The sequence below is a fragment of the Maylandia zebra genome, linkage group LG7, assembly GCF_041146795.1.
Source record: "Maylandia zebra isolate NMK-2024a linkage group LG7, Mzebra_GT3a, whole genome shotgun sequence".
NCBI classification, from domain to species: domain Eukaryota; kingdom Metazoa; phylum Chordata; class Actinopteri; order Cichliformes; family Cichlidae; genus Maylandia; species Maylandia zebra.
Window position 1 is genome coordinate 52,074,774 of NC_135173.1, and position 12,679 is coordinate 52,087,452.

General features: G+C 42.8%; 1 long non-coding RNA gene across 1 annotated transcript; it reads right to left on the bottom strand.

Annotated features, from left to right (window-relative positions):
* Window positions 1–2,976: 2,976 nt before the first annotated feature.
* On the bottom strand, window positions 2,977–4,386 carry LOC143419719 (uncharacterized). Its single transcript, XR_013099732.1, has 3 exons — window positions 4,134–4,386; window positions 3,837–3,918; window positions 2,977–3,308 (listed from the first exon to the last, which is right to left on the bottom strand). It is a non-coding gene; the product is annotated as an uncharacterized LOC143419719 (long non-coding RNA).
* Window positions 4,387–12,679: the final 8,293 nt, after the last annotated feature.

Below are 12,679 nucleotides of genomic sequence, written 5' to 3' on the forward strand. Positions count from 1 at the left end.
GAGAAAGGCAGGGCCAGTGGGCGCGGAAACCCCTGGCTGAGGAGCAGGAGAGCTCACAGCTGGCTCTGGGTGCTGTGGCTGCAGGTCCGGGAACTGAACAGGATGGTAGACCGGCGACTGGGAGACAGGAGGCGACTGGACTACAGACTGGACCGGAGCAGACTGGACAGGGGCAGACTGGACTGACTGGAGTGGAAGCTGAACAGCAGGTGAGGGAACTGGCTGGAGTGAAAGCTGAACAGCAGGTGAGGCTGACGACGGAGCTGAGGTTGGTGTGGCCGATGGCTGAGCTAAAGACTGAGCTAGACAGGGAGATAGAGCTACAGCCTGGGCTAGTAAAGCTGGTGCCTGAGCAGGGGACACTTCAGCTAGCCTAACCAGGGATAGTGCGAGGGCGTGAAAAGCTGGATCAGGAGGTGGATGAAAAGGTGAAGTAGCAGGTGGACCGGTTAGCTCTTCCAAGCCTCCAGGGAGGTCAAGCTGGTTCTGGTTGCCCTCAGCCTGGGCGCTGGGACAGGCACGGAAGGTGGCTGGACACCAGTCACCCCCACCCGTGAAACAGGAGCGGGTGTGGAGGTGGACTGGGTCGCAGCTGCCCTCCTCCTGGGAGCTGGCACTGGTGTGGGCTGGGCCCTAGTCCTCTGAGGAGGTGAAACGGCTGAAGAGGAAGGCCGAATCTGGGCCGCTGCGCTGGTAGGAAAAGGCTGAATGATGGGTGTGGAAACGGTGACTGGGTGTGTGGTACTGGAAGGTTTCTCTGGGATTATTCTGGTCCTCCTGCCACCACTATTTACAGTCTTTAATTGAACGGTCGTCGAGGGTGTTGAAGTGTGGATATTGTCCTTAATAAATCCCAGCTCAGAGGGAGCAGAGCTGAAAAATTCTTCCCAGTCTACATCCTCCTCCAGGAGGGAAACACCCCACGGATCAGGGATAAGTTTGCTATTTGTTTTAAGTGAAGAGTCGAATGTGGAGGGTGGAAGACAGTCGCTGGAACTCACCATCTGAAAACAGTCCATGTTATGGCGGAGTGTGCGCCGCCTTCTCCGGGAAGAGGCAGCGGGCGGGGTACACAGCCGAGCCTCTGGCACGGGAGCCTCCATTGAGCCGAGGTGCGAGGCGGAGCCGCCGTGCCATGGCGAGGTTGAAGGTCCGGTGAGTAAAACGGCTGGCGGGTGAGCGAGGAGCGGAGCAGCGGGAGAGCGAGCGGCCGAAGCTTAGCCTGTGACGCCCACTCTCTGAGGCGAATGCTCCGATGCAGCAGGTGGAGGACCGCGGCGTCTCCGAGGCCCGCCCAGAGCCAGACGAGTCCCCTCAAAGATGTGCTCCCTCTCTGAGAAGAACCGCTGTTTCCACCTGAGCTTCTCCGCCCAAATGGAGAGCGCTGCGTCCTGCCGCTCGAAAAGGTCTGAGTCCGCTGGGTCAAAAGCATGTCTTCTTGGCACGGGTCGTGTCATTCTGTCAGCGGTGTGTGTGGAGGCGTGGAAGAGATGACCCAAACGCTGGACTCACGGTGCAGAAATGAAGAGGATTTATTGGAGGGTGAATGAATAAAGCAGGAACGATGGAGTAGCTGACTGACTGACTGACTGACTGACTGACTGATTAACTGAACATACTGGCGGAGAGACACATTACCATCAGACGTACATCAACATCAATGACACGGCCGAGAACTGGTGAAACCGAGGAACTTAAATACACAGGTTGAATGATGACAATGATTGGAAACAGGTGAGAACGGGGCTGAACATAATCTGACTAATGACACGGGAGACAAGCTGACAGGGGGGAAAAAACAGGAAGTGAGAACATTAATGTGGCGAACTAAACTGAACATGAACAAACTGAAATCACTGGGTCAACGACCCAGGAACCCTGACACGTAGTTACTGTAACGTGTTACTTAATAACGCGTTAGTCCCAATACTGCTTATCTCACATGCATATGAACTTGAGTTCATATGCTTGTGAGATATGACATGCAGACACGCAGGTCCTGTTCTAAATCCATAGGGTTTAATATTATATCGGCCCACTTATTGGAGCTATAAAAACTTCAAGTCCTCTGGGAAGACTTTCCACAAGGTTTAGGAGTGTGTTAGTGAAATCTTTGACTATTCTTCCAGAACTGTATTTGTGATGTTAGACAACAACGTCTGGCTTGTAGTCTCCGCTCTAATTTATCCCAAAGGTGTTCGCATTTGAGGTCAAGACTCTGTGCAGGCTAGTCAAGTTCTTCTACACCAAACTCGCTCATCCATGTCTTTATAGACCTTGAGTTGTGCACTGGTGCGCAGTCATGCTGGAACAGGAAGGTGCCATCCTCAAACCGTTCCCTCAAAGTTGTGAGCATTAAATCATCTAAAATATCTTGGTATGCTAAATCATTAAGTGTTCCTTTAACTGGAACTAAGAACTGAGTCCAACTTCTGAAGAACAACCATATCATAATCCCACCTCCACCAAACTTTACACTTGGCATATTGAAATCAGACAAGTATTGTTCTCCTGAAAACTGCGAGTGGTGGCGTGCTTTAAACCATTGCATCTAAAGCTTTGCAAAGTGTTTGGCTTGGATACAGCTGCTGAGCCATGAAAACCCATCTCATGAAACTCTCTATGCACTCTTGAGATGATTGGAAGTTTGGAGGTCTGCAGATATTGACTGGCCTACCGCTTCACAATGTCTACTTTGTTATAATACCACTAACAGCTGACTGCGGAATATTTAGTAGTGAGGAAATGTCACGACTGGACTGCACAGCTGATCATGGCACCACGATGGAATTCACTGAGCTCCTGAGAGTGAGCCATTTTTTGAAAAATGTTTGTTGAATCAGTCATGCCGCATGCCTAGGTGCTTCATTTTGCACACATGTGGCAATCCAGTATCACATTAAAAAAAAGGACTGATGAGCTACAATACATGCTTTTATTAAAAATTTAGTTTCCTGCTGCTTTAAAAGTCTTCGCTGGTCAAAAGCAGTAGAAATCCTAAAAAAGTGTGACCTTGAGTTACTTCACTCTTAGAACAAATTACAACAATTCAATCAAAATTATTTGTTTTGATCACAAATACAAGTCACTTCAGCTAGCAGCGGCTGGACTGCCAAGGACTCTACCACCAACCACTACCCAATCCACATTATACAATATTTGAGGCATGTCCAAGTGGGAGGAGGCCCCAGGGTAGACCCAGCACACATTCGAGAGATTATGTGCCTGAATGTCGTCCTCAAAGGGTGGCTGAGAACAGGGGAAGGTCTGGGCGTCTCCACTTAGACTGCTGTTCTCACAACCTGGACCTGATAAATGGCATATCACTAATGGATGAATGGATGAGTCACTTTAAACTGAATCATTAAACAGTCACCATTTGTTTCAGCCAAAGTTGATGCAACTAGACTGAATGAAAAGAAAATGAACTCTTCTTTACATGCTGATAACGCAGTTTGTATATGCTGCAGCCTACTGACTAAATTATAATAGTAAAATATTGATTTGTTTAAAGCATGCCTGAGTCAGACTGACTATTCTCTTTTAGGAGATAACAAACAACAAAGACATGTGCCTATCAAAGACTGCGCAAGGGAGAGTGAAGATGGTTCGGGGGTGAAAGAGCTAACCTGTTTGTCTTTTGCTGCATTTTTGAATTGGAGACCACAAGTTATATTTAAGAGGAAACAGACTTATACTTATAGGACAAACATTTTACCCATGATGTACAGTACTGTGTTGACAGATGCTATGCTAATGGTTGTTGTGTAAGACGCATGCTGGTGCATAAATTAGACTACAGCAGAAGTTGATCAGACAGAATCTGGGCTACTCACAGGAGCGAGGCAAAGAGATGGTGTGCTCATACTGCAGACGCTCCCACCAGTACGGGTCAGTCAAGGATGGCTCGATAGCAGGCTTAATATTGCAACAGAGAACATGAATAAAACAAATCTGATACCGACAGCACCACTCTCTCCAGCCATTACTTACAGCAGTAAGACATTAGAGTAATCTTCAGGCCTGGGCAACCAGAAACCCTCACGAGTTGAGGCACTCGTTAGTCCCTCAAAGTTAGCATGCATGTCATGTAAACACAATGACTGAACGTATTACATCTTACTCAAACTGACCTGTCAATCAGTGGCGGTCCTTGACCCTAGTTGGTTGACGAGGTTTCTCCAGAGGCCAGGCTGCGGTGGCCGTCCTGGGCTAGTTGGACAGTTGGCTGTCAGAACTGTGCTCATCAACCGTGGGGCAGCATTACAAACAAAGAACAGCTGGAACATCAGGAGAATGACACTGACAGATTAATGCACCCGTACTTACATTATAAGTAGCCACAATTACATCCAGACAGAGAGTCGAAATAGTCAGAGAGCCAGTAAGGACACGGATGCTTAAGTTTTTTCAGAGCTTGATCAGAGATTTTTTTTTCCCCTTTGCATTTATCATACTCTGTGTGTCGTGTGTGTGTGGGTGGATGTGGGAGTGAACGCACAGACCTGATGATATTTAAATGTTGACAGCATGCCTAGTGCTCGTGTCCTCCGTCACTCTGTCTTCATTTCAGCTCACTCCTCCAAACACACTGCATGAAATCAATGCGCATAAGGCCTACTCGTGCCTAATGACAAACCAGCAGCACAATTTGTCTGATTCTTGGGAAACGCTCTCATTTGTGTAATTACAGCATTCATCAGCAGCCTTTAATCATATTTTATTGAGATGCAAAGAAGTGGCTAAATAACTGATACTGTAGCTCATGCGGTAATGACTGAATCTGGAGCCCCTTTTATAAAATGGGCACTCTGGCAGCTTTTAGCTCGATGATGGTTACAAAGCACTCGGCGGGAATTTTTACCATTAAACCATTATGTCACAGTCTATCCCCTTACTTGTCCTCTCACCTGACTCATTTCCTTTCAATATGCGACTCCCCTTGTCACCGATGTCCTTGTTGGTGTGTGCATGTGTGCACGAGTGAGGTGTCAGCATTTTATCAGTAATCGTTCAGCGAGTGGCTTGTCACCCCCCCCCCCCCCCCCCCCCCCCACCTTAAGGACGTGGCGAGGAGAGGCAAGGCTCACCTTTGCCATCACTGACATTTTAATTTGTCACTGCTAGCCATCCTGTTTCTATCAATAGCACATCAATGCCTCAGAACAAATGCCATGGGACAGAGATTTCTGGGTTCAATAGTATTGATACTCACCGCTGATTAGGGCTTCTGTATTGCAGCTACCGAGCAGCCGTCCCTGGCTGTGGGTGTGTCAGGTGAGGACAAGGAAAAGAGAGGAGAGTGGGAAAGAGGGAGATGACAACGCATGGCAGGTTAAATCTTCAAACGGACGAGCACGGGCATGTTTTGTGAAGTTATTAAGATGCCACTGAGAGATTTACAAAAGTTTTCCAAGGCAATTCTTCTTTTCAGTGGATTTTTTTTTATATTTTAGTAACCTCTGCTCATACGAATTCATGGACAGTTAACCAAAATCACTGCTGCATATCCTCACTGCAGTGACTCACTAAACATGCACTCGCAAAAACAGGAGCAAGCTTCGATCATAGAGCACCTACTTTGAAAGCTAATGGTCAAAAATTCAATTTCAGCCGTATATATTAGATAATCTGAGTGTTTTTCATCGCACTGAGTGGATAAAGTCATGCTGCACTACAGGGCTCCACATTAACTTTTTAAAACACGGGTTATTTGGACAAATATCTCTCCTTTTACTTGCATAGGCACAAGTCTTTTGTCCAGGTGACGGGACAATGGTTTACTTCATTTGACTTTGGTTGGGAATGCAAACTTCTGATGAACAAATAATGGAAAACATCATTTAACCTTTTATCCAATAAGGTCACGATGGGTATAGATACCCCAAATGACCCTCGATTAGATATAGTACCAGAAGATGGATGGATATAGATATAGACAGGCCACCAGTCGATCTGAGAGCTAACAAAGAGAGAAATGTTGTAGGTTAATTTAACCTACAACATACATGTCAGTGGACTGTGGGAGGTTACTCAGATACACGCGGAGTATGCTGTCAGCAAATTTAATTTAATTTATTTTAATATTAATATTGATGCCAACAGGCAGTGCAGAGTGATACAGCTGAATGTTAAAGGTAAGCCTACACATACAGTAGCAGAAATAATTATTTGGTTCCCTGCTGAGTTTGTTTCCTCATTTACAAAGAAATGAACTGTCTCTCATTTTTATGGTGGTTTATCAAATATCAAATATATCAAATAAACATCCAGAAAAAACACGTTACATGAATATCATAAATTCATTGACATGTCACTGAGTAAAATAAGTATTTGATCCTCAAAATATGACTTAGTACTTGGTGGAGAAACCCTTGTTGGTAAGCACAGCGGTAACACATTTCTTGCAGTTGGTCACCAGGTTTCTCACATCTCAAGAAGGATTTTGGCCCACTACTCTTTACAGAAACTCTTTAAATCCTTTAGGTTTCTTGGCTGCTGCTTTGCAACTTAAAGGTTTGGCTCCCACCACATATTTTCTATCAGACTGAGGTCTGGAGACTGGCTAGGCTACTCCCTGACCTCAATGCGCTTGTTCTTTAACCACGCTTTTTTGCCTTGGCGGTTTGTTTTTGGTCACTGGCAAGCCGGAAGACCTATTAATGACCTATCTTCAGTGTTCTGACCGAGGGAAGGAGGTTATCATCCAAGATATATATATATATATATATATATATATATATATATATATATATGTGTATGTATGTATGTATGTATGTATGTGTGTATATATATATATATATATGTATATATGTGTATGTATGTGTGTATGTATGTGTATGTGTATGTATATATATATATATATATATGTATATATTAAATATATATAAAATTGTAGGTTGTGTATCCTTCAGGTGTTAATGGGGTTATTGAAAATGTGTATATGTGCGTATGTGTGTATATACGTAGGTATGGATAGATAGAAACATATATGTGTATATATTAGAAAAAAAAAAAAAAATTACACATAACATATAATGTAATTACAAGGAGGTATTTCTGTAGTCTATTGATACTAGATAGTGGAAAAGGGGTGGGATTAAATAAGCTTATGCTTCTTCCTGCTCCTTTTTGAACATGGACGTTATTTGGAGTTGTGGTTGCTCGTTTTCCTTTTGTTTGCTTTGTTCATTTGTCTCTTTTAATTCTATTTTTTTTTATACTTTTTCAACATGTTCAAAATAAAGATTCAATCAATCAATCAATCAAGATTTTATGGCCCCATCCTCTGGCTACTCAGTACACTGAAGTCATTCTGTATCCTCAGCAGAAAAAGAGCCCCACAGCATAATGTTTCCACTTCCATGCTTGACTGTGGGGATGGTGTTCTTTGGGCCACATTTACCATTTTTCTTCCTTTAATAATAATGGATTGCATTTATACAGCGCTTTTCGGGACCCCTCAAAGCGCTTTACAATACCACTATTCAGTCACTCTCACATTCACACACTTGTGAAGGCAAACTACAGTTGTAGCCACAGCTGCCCTGGGGCAGACTGACAGAAGCGAGGCTGCCATATTGTGCCATCGGCCCCTCTGGGCACCACCAGTAGGCAGTAGGTGAAGTGTCTTGCCCAAGGACACAACGATCGAGACTGTCCAAGCCGGGGCTCGAACCGGCAACCTTCCGATTACAAGACAAACACCCAACTCTTGAGCCACGATCGCAGCACTTTCTTTCAACCCTTCAAAAGAAGTTCATTGGCCATCTTAAGACGAGCCTTCTCTTACTACGGTGACCTTGCGGGCACAGCAACATATCAATCCATTACGGTGTAGAGTGTTACCAATGGTGTTCTTGGTGATTGTGGTCCCAGCTGCCTTCAGATCAATAACAAGCTCTTCCTGTGTAGTTTTGGGCATATCCACCACCGTTCCCATGAGCCTCCTCACCCTATGTGGCAAAATCTTGCATAGAGCTCCAGTTCAAGGGCAACTGATTGTCATTTTATCCTTCTTTCATTTCTAAATAACCAACAGTTGTCACCTTCTCACCAAGCCTCTTGGCGATGGTCTTGTAGCCCATTCCAGCTTTGTGCATGTCTACAATCTTATCCCTGACATCGTTTGAGAGATCTTTGGTCTTGCACATGGAGAGGTTGGAATGGAAGAAATTGTTTCTGTGGACAGGTGTGTTTTATATACATATCAAGTTGAAATCAGGAGGACCTCTAATTGATTGAGTGATTGTAACCTGTGTGCCACATGGGCATACAGCTAATCAGTGGCACCCGGTCAATTTTATGTAATGCATTTTTCCCCCTAGATTTTTTTGTTGATATTTTTCTCAACAGAGTAATTAAAGACTGTTCATTTTTTGGAAGTTGACAAACTTCCAAATCCAGCAAAGGATCTAATGATCATTCCCCACTCTGTATGCCCTCTAGACTAAACAGAGTAGCCATCAATAATGTGCAAATATAAGGTGAGCGATATAACTGTCCAGTTATCCCTTGTTTGTGTTTGCTAACATTTTTAACTATTTACCCTTTTATTGTTGTCAAAGTTTGGCATAATCTATAAATTTTTAACTGCTATTGAATTATTTTTCATTTTTCTGTATTATATTCTGTCTGTGAAGCATTTGGGACTGCATGCATACAGGAAAGTTGCCACATAAATAAAGTTGAGTTGAGTTGGAGTTGTTTTCCAGTTTTCCAGATTGTGTCATTAATTTGCAGTCTACACGATTCTGTAAAATGTAACTTGCATTCATAAGCTGCATTTTAAATTATTTATAAGCAATACAGCTTATTCCTTTAATTTACATTCAAGCCATAACTTCTCTGTTAATGAACTTTTCCTTTAATGCAGAATTGCTGTAAAGTACACTTCAGTAAGAGCTCTGCAGATTAATCACTGGCTATCTTTTTGCCATTTAACAATTATGACAGATATTAGAAATTAGAGCGATGGTGTTCTACTGGTACAGGTGGTTAATTAATGGCATATTTCCAGCCGATTTTTTCTTTTGTGAAAGCGGAAATAAAGAGATTTGTAAAACCTCTGTGGGTGAGAGAATCCAAACACAGGATTGTAACAAATCCGGTTTGTTACTTTTAAATGTGCTGATTGGGACACAACAACAAGACTGGGGCAAAAAATGTCACCTAACACTAATGTTCCCTGTAATTTTTCATGTGTCTGAGAAAACACACAAACTCCCTGAGCGATCTCGTGGACCACTGTGAGCAACAGCAGACGTGTGCACTGTGGTCACGGCAGCATCGTATCCATCCAAGTTACATGGTTTATAAAATAATCAAATTACAGCATTTGCATTTATGTTAGACTACTTTTAATTAACTGCTTTAGCCCACTTACAATGAAAATTAAAAAAAAATCTTGTTCATGACCTTGTGTAGTATGTTAACACTATTGGAAGTAAAAATAACTCCAATTTTGAAAACAACTTTCTGACTTGTATTATGAGTCTGAGTCTGTGGTCTGGGAGAGAGTCCTGTCTGCAAAATACAGTATATAATGACCAGTGTTGGGCAATTAATTATATAGTTACTTCTTCAAAAAAAGTTACTGAGTTTTGCAAACAATAAAGTTCAGACCTATGTGACTGGGGCCTGCAGACAGCTTCCAATCTCAGTTTGGGAAGACGCTAACAAGCTAAGCTCTGAGCTAAGCCTCAAACAAAAAGAGTTTCGACTGACATGAATTACTTTTATTTCTATGTCATTTCTATTTACTTTATTTTTCTATTTACTATTTCTATTTACTTTAAATAATCCAAGGAACAGAACAAAGAAAACATTTGATGTATTTTTACTTGAGAGATTTAACCATCAGCAAGACTATTGACTTGACGTCTGTGTGTCAGTGTGATGTACCAACTGATAGGCATTCCTAAATCGCATTTACCTTTAGATCCAAATAACAGTTTCCAAAAATGATGCGGGATTTCTCCTTTTCCTCTCTCTAAGAGTCACACAGCAGAGTGCTAAAGGCACACATACATTTATACATCCTTGGGTGGGACAGTCATTAAGCCCTCATAGTCGCGTCTGTCAGCGAGGCCGAGACAACTCTCCCAAACGTCAATACAGGTTTGACACACCTTGGCCCGCGGTGCCCTCTGAGACCCCACGACTGTCCTGTGTGTGTCAGCAGAAACAGAAGTCACTGTGTCAGGCTGCTCTTGCCTCTGTCCCTCCCTTCCTCGAAAGACCTCCATCTATCCCTCGCCACGTCCAGTCCCAGGGGCAGCAGGTCAGTCCTAATTGTATGCTAATCAGGGCACTGCGCCGCCTTTCCAACTGCTGACAATCGATGGGTGACATCAAGGTATTGTAGCCAATTCGAAAGAGAGCCTTCAGAGTAAACAAGTAGGAAAGGATGTGCCTGTCACTCCTGCCCATATGGATTTCTGTATTCTTTATTCACATTTTCATAACTGCGACATATTTCACATGACAGATGATTGTAAAAGAAATGTTTTATTTTCTGCATGAAAGACTAAACTTTAACATGAAGTGTTATCCATCTACCACCTACGAGAGAAACAATAGATAGTTTAAGTGCCACTTTTATGAATATGCTCTTACTCATCGTCAATGACTGTTGATGTGAGTGAATGATGGTGATGGCTCAAGGTCTCCATCCACTACCACTGTAGTGTCTACCCATTTGCTTCCGTTCTCTCACTTTCTCCCTCTGTACTCACACACATTATAATGACACGCTGTTAAATCTGTTCTGACTTCCAGTTAAACCAAAACTGGCAGCTCTAAATGAATGAAACATGGATAAGCAGAGATGACACAGACTCTGATGAATAAATCCCTCAATATGGGATATTTGTAATGAACCACTCTGTATGGGCATATGTGTTCGTGTGTGCATGTGCAAGTGCCTGTGCATGTGAGAAGCGGAAAGTGTTAGCATGCAAAAGTTCGCCGACTGTAGTGTAACTTTTAATGTGAAATGTGATGATTTAAAGTATTTTGCTAATTCTAATGTGTGTTTTGGTGTGATGTAATTATGACTGGGAAAATGTGATGGAAGAAATAAAGATATGAGAAGCACTAGCAAAGAAAGAATATTCAGTGTAGTAGTCTAAGTACAGTTAGGCGAATATGAAAGATCATCACAGGACTTGAAGTACACCTTATGGTTCAGTAGCTTGTAGAACCCCTTTAGCAGCAATAACTTGAAGTAATTGTGTTCTGTGTGACTTTATCAGTCTCACAGCTTTCTGGAGGAATTGCGCTCGCTCTTCTTTGTAATATTGCTTCAGTTCATTGAGGTTCGTTTTATGCACCGCTCTCTTGAGGTCCTATCACAACATTTCAGGCAGGTTGAGGTCTGGACTTTGACTGGACCATTGCAACACCTTGATTCTTTTCTTTTTCAGCCATCCAGTTGTAGATTTGCTGCGATGCTTGGGATTATTGTCCTATTCATGCCTCAGGCTGAGCCAAGCTTTAGCTGTCAGACAGATGGCCTCACACTTGACTCTAGAATACTCTTGTATATAGATGACCTCATGGTCAGCTCACTGACTGCAAGATGCCAGGGTCCTGTGGTTGCAAAACCAGCCTAAATCATCACCCCTCCATCCCTGGGGAGACAGTTGGTATGAGGTGTTTGTGCTGATCTGTTATGTTTTGATTTTCAAGCATGACGCTGTGCATTATGACCAAACATCTCCGCTTTAGTCTGTCCAATGGAGATTGTTCCAGAAGTCTTGTGGCTTGTTCTGATACAACTTTGCATAACTAAACCACGCTGCCATGTTCTTTTTTACAAAGAAGAGGCTTTCTCCTGGCAACCCTTCCAAACATCCACACTTCTCTGTCTTTTTCTAACTGTTCTGTCATGAACTTTAAAGTTTAACATGCTAACTGAGGCGAGCAGAGTCAGAATCTGGGTTTTTTGTTGTTGCTCCAAGCATTGTGCGGTCACACCTTGGGGTGAATTTGTTGGGACGTCCACTCTGAGCAATGTTGTGACATTGTATTAACACACTTGAATGCTCCAGACTAGCAAACTCCCTTTATAGGAGTGCTCACACTTGCTGATGAGCAGTTAATCAAGGACATTTGATTAGCAACACCTGGCTGTGACATAAATAAGGATGTACTAAATTTTTCAAAGGACTGCATAGTGTCCTCTGAAAAACTGTATCTCTAAGCCTGTATGAGTGGAGTCATCCAGTCTGACTACATAATAATGTGCACTGAACATTCATTCTTTAATTTATTATTGATACCTTTTTGCATGTTTTATCCACTTTAAAGTTGACTGTGTTATGTTATGTTTTGTGTTTAGTGGGACAGTTTCCAATTTTGTTGTACTATTCTATAAGTATGAATGTGCAATGACAATAAAGACTTATCTTATCATATCTTACAGAGACTGCATCACTATAGACTTGATGATTCTAAAATATAAAGTAAATCTACTACAGAAGTTCAACTCGGGATTGCTGTCAGGGATTGGAGCCTATCCCAGCTGCCATAGGGTGAGAGGTGGGGTACACTCTGGACAGGTCTGTCGCAAGGTGACTGTTTTCTCAAATGCCAAATATTATAAAATAGAACAAGAACATCAGGCATTGAACAACAGCAGTTCAGTATTGGCAGAACTGCAACATTTTTCAGCACC